Genomic DNA, 17,808 nt, shown 5'->3' with positions numbered 1-17,808 from the left:
AAGCCCCAAGAGCATTCAAATGTACAAGACAATTCTTCAAAATCCATTCGTTCGTAATACGCATTAATTACATCACCACAGAGACGTATAATTCTTTTAAATGTGTGTGCAAGCAGAAGCTTGAAGCGAAATAAAAATTAACGAAATCGGATCAGCCGTTTTCGAGTTATGCGCTTAACAACACATTTTGCGATTCATTTAATATATATAATATATAATAGATTATATCACTAGCTATAGTTGATTTGATTCGACTGCGAACTAGTCTCTTCAAATTCATTCATTTAATTTCTATTAAATAATTCCCGGAATCCTGATCATTTTGTTGTATTGAAGTGTTATTGTGGTCAACGCTGTCTATTATTATATCTTCTTCCATTCGAAATAAGGTGCATTATGGCATACATCTATTTGTTTATGCACTAACCGTTCAAGCGGGACGGAACGACACGTCTTATACTTAAATGTTCACGATTTTGGAACATAAACTTCACTCGTACCAGCATCTGACCTTTTCGGAGTGATGATCTTTTTTAATTCTCTTCTATAATTTGACCGCAGACTATTATTTTTTTTCTTTACGTCGTCGATAGTTGCACGTGGTTTTATTTTAATCAAAATTTTTAGGAGCTTCTCATATCCAGTTCTTTGTAAAGGGTGTTTTTTTAGAGGTATAGAACTTTGAAATGGAATAAAACAAAGATGTTTTTTTTTATTGATATGACATTTTAGTCCATTGAATGAGTCCCTCCAAGGGGGGTCTAGAGTGCGTGAGTTAGTAACGTAAGATGTTTCTTCGGAAACATGTCAAGAGTCCCTAGGTAATAAACATACTAAAACCCCGGGCCACTAGGAGGAGCCCCGGAGTGGGGGGAGGGGGGAAATGGGTCCATTTTTTCATTTTTCGCTTAAATCTCAAAAACGGTACATGTTAGAGAAAAACTTTCAAGGAAAAATTGAAAGGCCATAAAATTATCTACAAGTTGTACCTGAATCATTTTTTCCTATATCCTACCGTTTCTGAGTTATACGCAGTAAAACATGATTTTGGCTCAAACAATTTCAACATCAATCGATCAAAAAATATTTCTTTCTTCCAAAAAACTCAAATGTGCAACTTGTGACCAGTACTGATAGATTGCTCTTAATTAGTTCTATAATTGGTAAAATAAACACATTCCTCCATGGAAGCCTTTAGGAGGAATCGATTGTCAAAATATTATATTAGGGCAGTTTGAGTTACTGAACTTGATCTTTTTATTTTTTTCTTCCAAAAAACTCAAAAGTGCAACTTGTGACCGGTACAGATAGATTGCTCATAATTAGGTCTATCATTGCTAAAAATACCAGATTCCACCACGGAGGCGTTTACGGGGAATTGAATTTTATCAGGGTAGTTACGATACATGAACTTTTTATTTTTTTTCTTCCAAAAAGCTCAAAAGTGCAACTTGTGACCGGTACAGATAGATTGCTCATAATTAGGTCTATCATTGATAAAAATACCAGATTCCACCATGGAGGCGTTTACGGGGAATTGAATTTTATTAGGGTAGTTAGTTAAAAAGTTCATGTATCGTAACTACCCTAATAAAATTCAATACCTCCTAAAGGCCTCCATGGTGGAATCTGGTTTTTTTATCAATGATAGACCTAATTATGAGCAATCTATCGGTACCAGTCACAAGTTGCACTTTTGAGTTTTTTTGGAAGAAAAAAAATAAAAAGTTCAAGTATCGTATCTACCCTAATAAAATTCAATTCCCCGTAAACGCCTCCATGGTGGAATCTAGTATTTTTATCAATGATAGACCTAATTATGAGCAATCTATCTGTACCGGTCACAAGTTGCACTTTTGAGTTTTTTGGAAGAAAAAAATAAAAAGATCAAGTTCAGTAACTCAAACTACCCTAATATAGTATTTTGACAATCGATTCCTCCTAAAGGCTTCCATGGAGGAATGTGTTTATTTTACCAATTATAGACCTAATTAAGAGCAATCTAACAGTACCAGTCACAAGTTGCACTTTTGAGTTTTTTGGAAGAAAAAAATAAAAAGATCAAGTTCAGTAACTCAAACTACCCTAATATAGTATTTTGAAAATCGATTCCTCCTAAAGGCTTCCATGGAGGAATGTGTTTATTTTACTAATTATAGAACTAATTAAGAGCAATCTATCAGTATCGGTCACAAGTTGCACTTTTGAGTTTTTTTGGAGAAAAAAAATAAAAAGTTCAAGTATCGTAACTACCCTAATAAAATTCAATTCCCCGTAAACGCCTCCGTGTTGGAATCTGGTATTTTTATCAATGATAGACCCAATTATGAGCAATCTATCTGTACCGGTCACAAGTTGCACTTATGAGTTTTTTGGAAGAAAAAAATAAAAAGATCAAGTTCAGTAACTCAAACTACCATAATATAATATTTTGACAATCGATTCCTCCTAAAGGCTTCCATGGAGGAATGTGTTTATTTTACCAATTATAGACCTAATTAAGAGCAATCTATCAGTACCGGTCACAAGTTGCACTTTTGAGTTTTTTGGAAGAAAGAAATATTTTTTGATCGATTGATGTGGAAATTGTTTGAGCCAAAATCATGTTTTACTGCGTATAACTCAGAAACGGTAGGATATAGGAAAAAATGATTCAGGTACAACTTGTAGATAATTTTATGGCCTTTCAACTTTTCCTTGAAAGTTTTTCTCTAACATGTACCGTTTTTGAGATTTAAGCGAAAAATGAAAAAATGGACCCATTTTCCCCCTCCCCCCACTCCGGGGCTCCTCCTAGTGGCCCGGGGTTTTAGTATGTTTATTACCTAGGGACTCTTGACATGTTTCCGAAGAAACATCTTACGTTACTAACTCACGCACTCTAGAACTTTTTATTCAATGGACTATTTATTTTATGCGAAAGACAATCTTCTGGCATTATAATTTAAATATGACTTCTGGCATATGTCCCCCACGGCTGGCTCGGACGTAGTCTAATCTAGAGGTCCAATTTTCGACGACTTTTTCCAACATTTGTGGCCGTATATCGGCAATAACGCGCCGAATGTTGTCCTCGAAGTGGTCAATAGTTTAAGGCTTATCGGCGTAGACTTGGGACTTCACATATCCCCACAGAAAATAATCAAGTGGCGTTAGATCGCACGATCTTCGAGGCCAATTCACGTAACCTATACTCGCGCACCGTGTAACACCTATACTCGCGCACGGTCTCACGGACCGATACTATAAATGCTGTAGTTTTTATCTTTTGGGGAAAATGTTTTAAAAGTGTTTGTTCTATTTAAAGTTGGGAATGTGTTTAATGAAACAAAATTAATTGTGATTAAATAATTTGTATTTATTATTGTTTTAAGGTGTTCCGAAACAGCCTTTGAAAAAAATCAGTTATTCTTACATACTACAAAAAGTGAACCAAAATTAAATTCTTCTGAAGTCAAAACATAAATATATTATAATATCTTCTAAACAACTATACTAGGTATAAGAAAAGTAAGTCTAATCATCTTGGGTTTGATTAGGATAGCAGTCAGAGCAATCCATAATCGCGTGCTCCAAACAAAAATATTTTTTGCATGTAACGCAGTTGTAACGGGTTTTTCGGTTTTTTTTTGAGCTACAAAAGCGACAACGCCCTGGTCCTAGGTTGTTGGCAGTATATGATGATTCTGGACCATCGAGCTTGCAGATTTCAGCACATCTCTGTCTTATCATCTTTGGCAAACAAGTAGCTGTCGCGCGTCTTCTCAAGTGTGCATCAATGTGTTCATAGGACAGTTTTTCTAGAAAAACTCTTCTTTCAATATTTTTGTTTGGGTTATTTTGAGCATAAATAATGTATGAATTGATTCCTGTCACATTCATCAGGCTATAAAAAACCACCATCGGCCATCTGTTGGTACCTCTGGCGACATTGTACGACGCGCACATTTTGTCTACAGTATCGACGCCTCCTTTTGTTGAATTATAATCCATGATAATTTCAGGTTTACCGGTCACTTCGTTGATCTTTTCATCATCGTGCATACTAGACAAGAGTAAAACGTTTTTATTTTTTTTAGAGACGTAAGAAACCAGTGCACAATTGCCTTTATGACCAAACAAACTCGAACGCTCTTGACGACGTTTGCGTCAGTGAATTATACTGGCAATTCTCTCTTATTTTTTCGAATTGTTCCAAGCATAGTCAGCTTATAATCTTTTTCTAGGGTATCCAGCAAAGGCAGGCTAGTAAAAAAATTATCGCAGGTAATGTTTCGACCAATGTTACGAATTATTTCACAAAGACGTAAAACCAAAGCCAAGGAAGAGTTGTCAACGAAATAAGGACCCTCAAACTGCTTACCAACATATACTTCCAGGTTTAGTGTATAAAACACTTTAGCATCAGTCATTGCATAGATTTTTATCCCATATTTGTTTGGTTTTGATGGGATATATTGACGAAAGCCACAGCGACCTCTGAATGCTTCTAAACTTTTCGTCAATAGTGACATACTGAGAGGCGTTATAATATTTCGGGAACGCAGAAACAATCTTGTCAAAAATTTCTCTAATTGGAGCTAATTTATCAATGGCAGCTCTTTCAAGTCGTGTTCTCTTATCGTCAAATCTCAGACAGCGCATCAGCAGATAAAAACGACTTTTACTCATAACTAAATGATATATTTCTGGTGCAGAACCTTCTGGTCTTGAAAAAATCTTTCATTCAGTCGTCCATTCTTTTTGACTCCAGCAAAAATTAAAATACCTAAAAGGGCCTGAATTTCCACTTCATCAGTAGGAGCACAATCTCTTTCTCTCGTATACAGTGGGCGTAATAATAGCAACTGATCATTGGTATGCTGTAAAATTTTATGTATTACTGTATAAGTAAAAACCAATTTCCAAATCTCACCTACTTCTTTCACGAATTTAGCGACACCTTTTACACCTAGTTGTTCAGTTATTACGTTCCTTGCACGCCTTCTTCCTACTATCGAAGGAGCAGTTTTATTCCATTTTGTTCGGGAATCCTTCCCAAGGTAGTAACCTCTTTGTCCATTCTCTAACTCACTGTCTGAATCACCTTCTTGTTCGGTATCCGTATTTGCTTCCCTTTCTTCAACGTGATCTTCCACCTCACTGTCATTTTCATCCTCATAATCTGTATCCGGCCCCGCTTCTTCCAAAATCAATCTAATCTGCTCCTCATTCATTATTGTTTACGTCGATAAACAAACCTATAACACAAAAATAACTATATGATTTTATACAATACACTGATATAAATATGTACTTTGAATTATAAAATAACAAAAAAATATAATAAAAGCTATGTAAAATTAATCAATCAACAGATAGTTAGAAATACACGTGTTTATAAAAAAAATGCAATCGATAAAACAAACTCATAAAATCATTATAATAAAAAAATATTACTTACCAAAAATAATAACACGTATACTCGCGCCGGTCTCTCGCACTGAATGGCGCTTAGTTCACCCAAATAGGCCCTCCGCTCGAGGTCACGCGTCCCACCAATTTTAAGGTCGTGTCGAATTAGGCAAGTACAAGAAAGCGCGTTATCCTAGCATTATCCTTTCTTGAATTCTTTGAATTATAAACAAAAAATCATTCCGTCGGTCTCTCGGACGGATGCGCGAGTATAGGAAGGTTAAAGAAGTACGGACCAATTATTCCACCAGCCCATAAAGCACACCACACAGTCAGTTTTTCCGGATGTAACGGTGTCTCAACATACACTTGAGGATTATCATCACTCCAAATACTGCAGTTCTGTTTATTGACATATATCCATTCAACCAAAAGTGAGCTTCATCGCTAAACAAAATTCGCTTGTGAAAATCGGGATCGACGGCAATCTTATTTTGGGCCCATTCACCGAATCTACGCCTTGCTAGGTGATCGCGAGGCTTCAATTCTTGCACGAGTTGGATTTTGTAAACACGCAAACCAAGATTTTTCCGCAAAATCTTCCATAAAGTGGATGGACACATATCGTCCCTTAGCTTACAACACCGCCTAAGTCATTTTTCCAACTTTACAGGAGACGTAAAAAACTGTCTATTTTAAAAAATCTGGGGATTATTCCTGTCATAACTTAATACATACTCTAGTTAGCGGTTAACAAATAATTATTTATACTTATTTTGACAATTTACTTTATTTTAACTTGTTTTTTATGACTTGAGCTGTGTTGGCAAATTGTGGCATTTGGTCTGTATTCTAGCATACGTATATCTGTGACGACTGGGTCACCTGTTTTTTACCAGGACGTATAGATTTCAAAATCAATTCTTTCGAAAAGTCTGTGAAAAAGTTATAGTCCAAATAACGAGCTTCGTAAGTCATAGGATCACTCCTAGCAATTTTACTTATTGCCATGTATTGTTGTGGAAGGAAAATTTCTTTACCTTTTAATTTGCACTATATTGTACTGTGTACCGAGTCACATTCCATGTGAGTATGGCCTTTTCCAGATACTTTTGAGTACCTAATCACAATATTTTTTTCAATCGCTAAACGTAATAAAGCATTACTTAAGGTAGCATTGCGATTTTGAGCGCAACAACCATCGGAATATAAAATCACAGGCAATAATTTCTGACTCAAAACCTTCTCTAAATGGTCTACTAAGCATGAAGCAAACACAGAGGCTTCAAGCGTGCTATTTGACTCATCGTATTGGTTCGATGTGTGCAGTTATAAATGATCCTCGCTGCTCCCAGTTCATATTCTGCCAGAAATTTTCAAACAAATGTTTCACATGACCTGAGTTTAGATTTCTTGCAAATTTTACCATGATTTTCAGAATAAATAACTAAGTTTTAGAGTTATTACGATTTTTTAAAGTTGGGATCTGCCTCCGATTTGCACCAAATTCAAGAAAAATTCTCTCATATTTTATTTATAAACATTCGGCATATTCTGATGTAGTGAAAACATAATCCTTCTTTCTGTTAAACTTTTCTATTACGGTTCAGGAAATCGATGAACAATCATCTCAATAGATGAACACTTTGTAAGAGTAAACAGATATTGAACCAAAGTCGAGTTCTTATTTTGCGCTGCTGCACTAGGTATCGGAAAATAAATACAGTGTTTTAACTGTGCTTGGCAAGACATTATTAATATAGTGATTTATGAAAGATATGACTTTTGTAATTTTTATACAAAATGTAAATTATTTTAATGTACAAATATCTCAATAGAAACGAAGTTATTTTTATAGTTATTCTTTTTTATTAGACAAAACAACATACATATCAGACACAATAAAGCGATCTTCTAACTTTTAATAAATCAGGCAAACCAGTATATTTTGTCCGATAGTAAAAGTAGAAAAACTCTGCTCTTTACATGTAACGCTGTCTGCCGGCTTCTATTGTTAGGAAACGCAAGATTTACGGCAGACGCCACTCTCTCTGAAGGTACAGAGAAAGCCGTAGGTGTTAAGTATTTTCTAATAATTCGAAGGTGAATCTTAGGCATATTCATTGCCACAAAAATTTGATGGTTGGGTTCAGTTTCCTTTCAGCAGCAAGCATCTGGAGCATAATTTGTGCTTTAAATTTTTCTTTGATTTCATTTTCTTTTATGTACTTTTTCATTGCTTTTTCACTCATTGGACTTTACACTTCAATGACAAAGTCCTTGCAAAAGCCATCTGGGGATACTCCAATTATAGGGGATAGTAATATTAAGCCCTGTTTCTCAATGTGGATATTTAATTGTACTTCAAGCTCCTGTATTACTAGATTATCCAATGTTTTGCCTCTTTTTATAGATTGCGTCTCTGGCACTTTATATCCTCCTAATATTCTGTTGACTAATGCACCAACTGCAGTTTTGCATTTCACCGCCTCATAAATTTTGGAACCAGTCACTCTTCCCTAACGCATTGCATGCCACAATTCTGTGGTATCATGGAAAAAGGAGATAAGTACATAAACTAGAACAGGGGTGGCCAACTTGATTGGACCCAAGATATCTTGTTCACTAACGAGACCCTGTGCGATCTACCGTATGTAATTGGTAGATCGCACAGGGTCTAGAAATCTTAAATGAAACAGCATAATTCAGTACACAATCATATAGCATTTTTTATTTAATGAAGAGAAAAAACATAAACGTGAAAGTATATGTACTAACTACTTATTTACGTATATTAGTGTGAGCATTGCGTCTGAGTATCTTAGTAGTAGTTTAGCATAATCTGGTTTGTAGTTGGAGATTTCCAACCTTAAAGAATGCAATGTATGAGCGTCTAGTGACTATAACTTTTCAGTAGAAGCAAATTAAGAAAACAACTCTTTTGTTTTATTATATAATTATATTTTTTTCAATGCTCAAATTTATTAGTGACTCTTATAGGATGTAATTAAACAATCGTTAGTTTTAAGAAGTTTTATTTAAAACAGTATTAAAAAAATAATTGACATGTCCCATTTTACCTTAACAAGAAAAATAATCAAAATATTAAATTTAATTACTTATCTCGTTTTTACATAGCAAAAGTTACTATGTAAAAACTAGATATGTACATAGCAATCATTTTAGAGATCTTCAAATCCTTCCAAGTCCGGGTCCACATCATGGATGTTTGAATTGGTGGCTAAATTCTTATAAGTGGCAATTACTGTCGATCAAATGAAGAATACTAAGGAGATCTTTTTTCTTTTCCTGACTTATGGGTAATGATTTATCGTATCATTTCTGAAGATTTAATGGTTCATTTGCCTCTTCTGCAAAAGGAGATGTTTTGAATTTAGCTGAGTCTAATTTAGTTTTAAATTGTACCACGCCTGATTCATTTTCGCCATTGTACCGAAACTATTTCACATCATGCCATATAAATTTTTCCCCAGATAAATCGACCTTCCTCAATTGCAGTGGACCCTTGAACAAACTGGCAAAATCTAGAAACATGTCGTTTTTCATGACAATTACACTTATGTTGGACTTGTCAATCTAACTAAATTGTACCAATCTGATGGTAAATGTATAGACAATAGACATATTAGTACATTTCTTTTTTCGCTCTATTTGAGCATGAATCACTCGTGTGTCAATACACTCATGATAGACATAATCTATTTAGTTACTCCCAAAACACTTCACTTTCAAATTGTCGTAGTTAACATTATTTTCTCAAAAAACAAATTTAACCTCAAAGTGAAATGTTATTTCCAAAACAAAACAAACGAATAATGATACTATTTGCAGATGGTCTTTACTGCTACAAAAATGTATAAATTATCACACTTCTTAAATAGGTCGCATAATTAACTTCATTCCATGGTTCTTTTCCCGTCCATCCTGTCCTTTTCCTGTATACACAATCATATTGCAAGTAAATCCGTTAACAGTACATAATTTGTAAAGCTTTACTCCGTATTTATGTGTTTTATTCTTTATGCTAGCTGGCCCGGCGAACTTCGTACCGCCCAGTCATGAATGTCGTGTTACCTTTGGGCTATTGGTCTTGGAACTAATTTAGGCTTTGATGAAGGGAATACAATGATACAAAATAAAGAATAAAGCTTAAACTAAACTCTATAACAGCATTTTATTTCGATGAATAACACATAGGTATAGGTAAATAGAATAAAAAAAAAAAACAATAATTAGATACTTAATTACTTCATATACATGCCAGAGAAAAATTATTGAATTAAACTACGTTTTGCAGCCTGGGATGCACTCGGATTAACACTTTTCATTCTTTATCATCGTTTTGCCTGTGATAGTCTCTACAGAAAATTTTCGTGGATACCTTTTGGAACACTCGCTGTCAACCATACATGGTGATTGGCGGTTGATAATGCCACACGGTCCATGAATCATATTCATGATTACAAAATAATCTCGGTCTAGATCGGTTTCAGGATTAGCAATCTCCGCACATACAATCTCATCTATTTAATCTGCTCGAATTCCTTTGACTAACCAAATTAAAATGTGTGCATGCTGCAAGCCTGATTTTTTTCATTCGGTTGAATACATCCATCATTGAATAATCCGAAAGATGTGTGTTTCAGCTTTACTGTGTGTGTTATTGTGTTGCTTTAATGTAACACATTGCTTGAAAACACGTGTGGTAATGTCGAGGCGATCACTTGATAATTGTCCGGGAAGCAGCAGTTGAATAATTTCCATCCATTTTGGATTACATGTAAATGTAATGAATAGATCAATTTCTGAAAGCACGAGTAAACACAAATATTTGAGGAATTTTTATGTATCTGCTTTAATTGCACTTTTCAATAATTGATTAAAAAAATAATACAGACAATAGTTTATTCACCCTTTTGACTTTTTAATAATTTTACACAATACATTTTTGAACGCATGAATGTCAAACAATATTTACCGTATTTGACAGGATTGACAACTAATGATTGACATGTACGAAAATCAAAATTTTTGGAAAATAATTATTGGTCGAGTTTTTGTTGTTTTTAGGATTTATTCTGCTATTCTGGGCGGAGACAAATCCCACAAATCTAAAACCATAAAAATTGGTTCAGCAGATCTCGAGTTATGTTGGAACATACACTTAACACATACACTTTCTTTTATATATGTATATAGATTCGTTACTATACATAATATTTTGGGACCAGTAATCATTGATGTGAGGAACTTTATTCAAACCCGTAACTAAGGCAACACCTAGAAACTTCAGCAACTCTTCTCTGTAAATTGGTTTCCAATAACGGAACCGAGATTTTTTCTTTAAGCCTGGATTAGTAAGAAATTTTTCCGCGAACAAATTAGTTTTAAGGATCATCTTGTCAACTATCTCATCTGTTAGAAACAGTCTAAATATCTCATCCGGTGTCTTAACATTTTAAGGTACATTGTATTGACATTCGTGTGGGTATTCTTCGAATTCCGGAGTCGTGTCCTCTATGTCAACCCATTCATCTCCATTAGAGTCTTCTGCAACATTTTCTCATAATGAAATATCATTTGCCGAAATGAGATGGACATAGGATTTCACTTGCGCGATACTAAAACGTCACAAACGAGAACTAAAAGGTCTCGTTCCGCATTGAACGTGTTAAACAATTTATCATTGGTATTATTTTAGATAATGTGACATAATTCTGACCCGAAGATTCCCTTCAAATTCGAAAGGTTGTAACAATGGTATCAACTGTTTCAGTATTTCAATTTCATGTCCAATCACCAATTCAGGACTGTCTGTAGTATCAATTATTACTAAACTAATATAATAACATTATAATACCAAATTACACACTACTTACTCTAATACTATACTCTAAGTAACATAAAAAATGAATATTATTGGTTATATTAAGATATATCTTACATCTTCTTATATATAAAAATGAATCGCATAATGTGTTGGTAAGCGCATAACTCGAGAACGGCTGAACCGATTTCGATAATTCTTTTTTTATTATATTTCTTGAAGTACGAGGATGGTTCTTATGTAGAGAAAACGTAAACATGTACCACGGGCGAAGCCGGGGCGGACCGCTAGTACTACTATAAATTTACCATTAATAACACGTGGTTGATTCTAATAAATAATGGATTACATAAAATTCAGTAAATATTAAAATCTTATTAGTTTATATTCCACTCTTTTCTAAATAATTGCTTGTTTTAAATGCTTCCCTTATCTAGCTAATTTAATTACTGCAACACTTGCCACAGAACATAATGCTATTATATTCCAAGATCTTATGAATGTCCCCCAGAAAGCCTTGTCAGTTAATGCTGATTCAAGTGCTTCCATTGTATTTTCTGAATAGTCTTGAGTAATGATACAATCAACGTTTGGTTCGTTGATTTCACAAATCCTATTAATATTATAAAGGCGAAAGTTTGTAAGGATGTATGGATGTATGGATGTATGGATGTTTGTTACTCTTTCACGTAAAAACTACTGAACCGATTACAATGAAATTTAACACACGTATAGAGGGTAACTTGGATTAACACATAGGATAGGTTTTATCCCGGAAATCCCACGGGAACGGGAACTATGCGGGTTTGCCTTTGAAAACGCGGGCGAAGCCGCGGGCGGAAATCTAGTAATAAATATTTCTTCGCTTCATCCTCCAGAGTCATTATAAATGGCTCTGGTGTGTAACTTAAAAACTTTCTTGTCCATATGCAATTAGTCTCAAATTCTAATAAGCCTTCATTTTTAATATCATATGCTTTAAATATTGCTTGTGGTTTATCATCACAGCTTGTACAAGCTATAGTATTATCTAATGATAATTTGCAGTAGCTTGGTGAAACTTGTAAAGAATCAATTTCAACTTTTTTTTTAACGCTGCAATAGGGAAGCGCTTGGCCACGATCTCGCCTGATGGTAAGCTGAGATGTGGCCTAAGATGGAGCGCGCTTCCCTAGAATGTACCTGTTCACTCTCCTCTTGAAGACTGTTATTCAACTGACCCTATTACTAGGTTTGCAGATGCAGATATTGGTATATTCCTCCTGAGTATATTGTTTCCACTTCTAAATGGTTGGCCATTTGGGATTAAGTTGTAAGTATTAGAAATAATCCTGTCTACAGCAGGCTTATCATATGAACAATTTCCCTTATAGTCCATTGAATAAAAAGTTCTAGAGTGCGTGAGTTAGTAACGTAAGATGTTTCTTCGGAAACATGTCAAGAGTCCCTAGGTAATAAACATACTAAAACCCCGGGCCACTAGGAGGAGCCCCGGAGTGGGGGGAGGGGGAAAATGGGTCCATTTTTTCATTTTTCGCTTAAATCTAAAAAACGGTACATGATAGAGAAAAACTTTCAAGGAAAAGTTGAAAGGCCATAAAATTATCTACAAGTTGTACCTGAATCATTTTTTCCTATATTCTACCGTTTCTGAGTTATACGCAGTAAAACATGATTTTGGCTCAAACAATTTCCACATCAATCGATCAAAAAATATTTCTTTCTTCCAAAAAACTCAAAAATGCACCTTGTGACCGGTACTGATAGATTGCTCTTAATTAGGTCTATAATTGGTAAAATAAACACATTCCTCCATGGAAGCCTTTAGGAGGAATCGATTGTCAAAATATTATATTATGGTAGTTTGAGTTACTGAACTTGATCTTTTTATTTTTTCTTCCAAAAAACTCATAAGTGCAACTTGTGACCGGTACAGATAGATTGCTCATAATTGGGTCTATTATTGATAAAAATACCAGATTCCAACACGGAGGCGTTTACGTGGAATTGAATTTTATTAGGGTAGTTACGATACTTGAACTTTTTATTTTTTTTCTCCAAAAAAACTCAAAAGTGCAACTTGTGACCGATACTGATAGATTGCTCTTAATTAGGTCTATAATTAGTAAAATAAACACATTCCTCCATGGAAGCCTTTAGGAGGAATCGATTTTCAAAATACTATATTAGGGTAGTTTGAGTTAATGAACTTGATCTTTTTATTTTTTTCTTCCAAAAAACTCAAAAGTGCAACTTGTGACTGGTACTGTTAGATTGCTCTTAATTAGGTCTATAATTGGTAAAATAAACACATTCCTCCATGGAAGCCTTTAGGAGGAATCGATTGTCAAAATACTATATTAGGGTAGTTTGAGTTACTGAACTTGATCTTTTTATTTTTTTCTTCCAAAAAACTCAAAAGTGCAACTTGTGACCGGTACAGATAGATTGCTCATAATTAGGTCTATCATTGATAAAAATACTAGATTCCACCACGGAGGCGTTTACGGGGAATTGAATTTTATTAGGGTAGATACGATACTTGAACTTTTTATTTTTTTTCTTCCAAAAAAACTCAAAAGTGCAACTTGTGACCGGTACCGATAGATTGCTCATAATTAGGTCTATCATTGATAAAAAAACCAGATTCCACCATGGAGGCCTTTAGGAGGTATTGAATTTTATTAGGGTAGTTACGATACATGAACTTTTTAACTAACTACCCTAATAAAATTCAATTCCCCGTAAACGCCTCCATGGTGGAATCTGGTATTTTTATAAATGATAGACCTAATTATGAGCAATCTATCTGTACCGGTCACAAGTTGCACTTTTGAGCTTTTTGGAAGAAAAAAAATAAAAAGTTCATGTATCGTAACTACCCTGATAAAATTCAATTCCCCGTAAACGCCTCCGTGGTGGAATCTGGTATTTTTAGCAATGATAGTCCTAATTATGAGCAATCTATCTGTACCGGTCACAAGTTGCACTTTTGAGTTTTTTGGAAGAAAAAAATAAAAAGACCAAGTTCAGTAACTCAAACTGCCCTAATATAATATTTTGACAATCGATTCCTCCTAAAGGCTTCCATGGAGGAATGTGTTTATTTTACCAATTATAGACCTAATTAAGAGCAATCTATCAGTACTGGTCACAAGTTGCACATTTGAGTTTTTTGGAAGAAAGAAATATTTTTTGATCGATTGATGTTGAAATTGTTTGAGCCAAAATCATGTTTTACTGCGTATAACTCAGAAACGGTAGGATATAGGAAAAAATGATTCAGGTACAACTTGTAGATAATTTTATGGCCTTTCAATTTTTCCTTGAAAGTTTTTCTCTAACATATACCGTTTTTGAGATTTAAGCGAAAAATGAAAAAATGGACCCATTTCCCCCCTCCCCCCACTCCGGGGCTCCTCCTAGTGGCCCGGGGTTTTAGTATGTTTATTACCTAGGGACTCTTGACATGTTTCTGAAGAAACATCTTACGTTACTAACTCACGCACTCTAGACCCCCCTTGGAGGGACTCATTCAATGGACTATTATAGGAGATCATATCACACTGCAGTAAGCTAGTGTATTATGTAATGTTTGCTTATCTAATGAGATTTGATATTCACCGATCATATTTTTAATAGGGAAGTTTGTCATGCTTGTGTCTGCTTCATAAGCTTTCCCTTCAGCAATTACTATTGAATTTCTTAGATGCATTGTCTCCATTGTGAATGATGTCAAGACTATAGGCATATCTTTTAGTCCATCTATATCATAACCATTTAGGTTGTAACTAGGATTATTAGAATTGAGTTTAATATTTAACTGTTAAATTAAATTCTAATAATCTAATATAGCTTGGACCAATGCCTTTATATATAATTTTTGCAGTCTGTTTTCGTGTAATATTAGTCTCAATTTTTTTTTTATATATAAAACTTTCTATACTTTTCCCAGGTGGTCAGCCGCATTAAAAGCAAGCTTGACTTCCGCTACTCGCGCCAATTTGACTGTAATTTTTTCTTCAGTCTCCTTAGATTTTGAAAAAAAAAAAAAGATGTAACAGGGTGCTGGAAAGGGTAATACGGGAAGTAAGTTATTTTTTTTCAATAAATTCCGTAAGTTGCTTACAAACAACCCTTTCTAATATTTTTGACATGCATGGCAAAAAACTTATCGGCCTTAAGTCTTTGAATGAGATAGGGTTATGATTTTTAGGCAGAGGCCGCACCAATGCTTTTTTCCATAAATCGGAAAATGTTGATGTTAAAATGGATTAATAATTTGAGTTATAGGTTTTAAAGTGTGAGGAAGAGTAAGTAGCAACATATTTAAATTGATTTTATCATAATCCTCGGCGTTCGATGCGAGTTTTAGTAAATATTTAGAAGTGTCTTCAGATTTTCAAGAATCAAGATTTTTAAGTTGTGAAGTTATTGTGAAGTTGAGACAGTTCAACTTGCTCTTATAGTAAAATACGGAAACATCCCCTTTTGGGGATCATACACAGCCACTATATCCTTGTTAGAGTCATTCTCTTTGTCTAGTTGCTTTTCATTACGGGACATAACTAAACATAAGTTACTTCAAACATTCAACAAAATTATTGATACTTAGAAAACCTACCTATTTACAATTTTTAATCAGTTATTTTTCAACAAATCAACAAATAAAAAAATACGCGATTACTCCGCCAATTATGAACCGATTTGAATAATAATTATTAAAGAAAACTAGGTACCTAATTGTTGGAAAGATCACGCAAGCGTGTCATTTCTGTTAATGATTTTTCGTCGTGGGGTCGATTTAATAGCTTATTTCCATCCAAATCAGATATGGCAATGCCATTTAAGGTTTTGACGCAACTGAGGGCTACATAAATCTGTCCTTTAGCGAAATTCTTTTTTCCTAAATCGATCACTGCTTTATCAAGGGTTGTACCCTGAAGTTTGAGAACGGTTACTGCCGCAGTGGCTGTTAACCCCTGCCGCCGAAGGTGAACAGTGACCACCGTTGGGTTTTAGTGGGTATGGCTTCTCGCGAGTCCCACATACCCCCTCACGCAGAAAAACTGCAGAGGGGGATGCGTAAATGCATTTCCGAACGTTAAAAAAAAAAAAGCTTAAGATGAGCGGAGCAGAGGGGGATGCGTAAATGCATTTCCCAACGTTAAAAAAAAAGCTTAAGATGAGCGGTAACATTCTTCGTTCGACATCTCCATATCCTCTTTGCGCTTGAAATGTTGTACAAGCAGGTGAGATTGCTACACAACCGTCATTATCTTTTATTCTATGGCCAACAGTCGCGTCATCAAATTTTATAAGCACAGATTCAGGCAACTCGCCTTCCTCCAATTGATGTCTTCGGAGAGCAGGCCATTTAATTTTCTTAACAATGCCCATGGCACCATTCACGAGCCCATCAGATACGGAAATATTCCGCCTTAACATGACTCGCGATACGATATTCAACTTTATAGTTGGCAAGAAACCACCGTAGTTATTCCTACCATAGGTTGCCACCTCTCGAGACTCATCTACAGCATTTATTGTGTACATGCGGTGCGCTTTCGCTTTTTCAACGGTCATTCTTTCATTATATGTATCTACTTGTCTAACAGTAGGGAATATACGGACAGCAACCCCATCAGCAAATCTCCTGACAAAGGCACGTGTTGCCGCTCACAAAGTAACTCCAACTGAGCTGTCACCAACCCGCAAGCTATTTAAGAGGTCTATGAACTCAATGTCATTTCGTTGTCGCATATTTATCGTAAGTTCACAAAATGAGAACTGCTGCCATAAGTTAACTTCGCCCGAAAACCATGGCGGTTGAATAAAACGCCCTTTTACCGGTGGGAGTTGAAGTATATCACCAAAAAGCAATATTTGCAAACCGCCGAATAATTTGTCTTTTGGGTTGCTATCTCAAGTATTCAGAGTATTTTATACGCCTATAGCTGTGGCGCCGAATGTTGTAGAAGAGTTGATATTATTATCTTGTTGTTTGCACAATCTTCTTCGAGATGGTTACCTTGAGCGAAAGAACTTTAGATTTCTCTTGAAGTCCGTGGTCCATGGGTATCATCCCATCAATTTCATCCGATTTTGAATTGTAACATATATTTTTCATGATAGACATTTCATCAAATGTTAAAAAACACACATTACTTTCTGGGTTTCTCTTTGATAACTTTTTGATGTTTTCAAATAACATTTTATTGATTCCTGCTTTTAATGCAAAATTCCCCAAAAGCCTTCTTAATGTTGATGGACTTGGCAAGCAAAATAGTCTGCTTATAAGTTTATATGTCCGAGGAGATTTTTTATAGAGCTCCAAAGCCAAAAATTTTTGCTTTAGGTTTGACCGTCTTGCTTGGTGCTTTCTTTGCCCATTTTGAAGATCGCACTGGAGCATTAACGCCATTGATGGGCTGATTTTGTGTCCAAACAGTCTTTGGACATTTTCATTATCATGCAGAACTTGCAGAACATCACTCCCTTTCTTCTCTTTTGAACCAGTTTTGAGCTTGTTAACTTGCTTCAAGTATTTACATTTGTAAACTTTA

At 35.0% G+C, this 17,808-nt stretch overlaps 1 long non-coding RNA gene across 1 annotated transcript in view; it reads right to left on the bottom strand.

Moving 5' to 3' along the window:
* Positions 1-17,808, bottom strand: part of LOC149475068 (uncharacterized) — an 87,342-nt gene that overhangs the window by 43,994 nt on the left and 25,540 nt on the right. The gene's annotated exons all lie outside the window — the stretch shown is intronic.

This window comes from Colias philodice, chromosome 31 (genome assembly GCF_061535455.1).
Source record: "Colias philodice isolate Cphi_HAF_F1 chromosome 31, ilColPhil1 Martin Lab GWU primary, whole genome shotgun sequence".
NCBI lineage: Eukaryota > Metazoa > Arthropoda > Insecta > Lepidoptera > Pieridae > Colias > Colias philodice.
The sequence above is the reverse complement of the archived record's forward strand: the minus strand, read 5'-3'. Positions and strand labels throughout refer to the sequence as shown.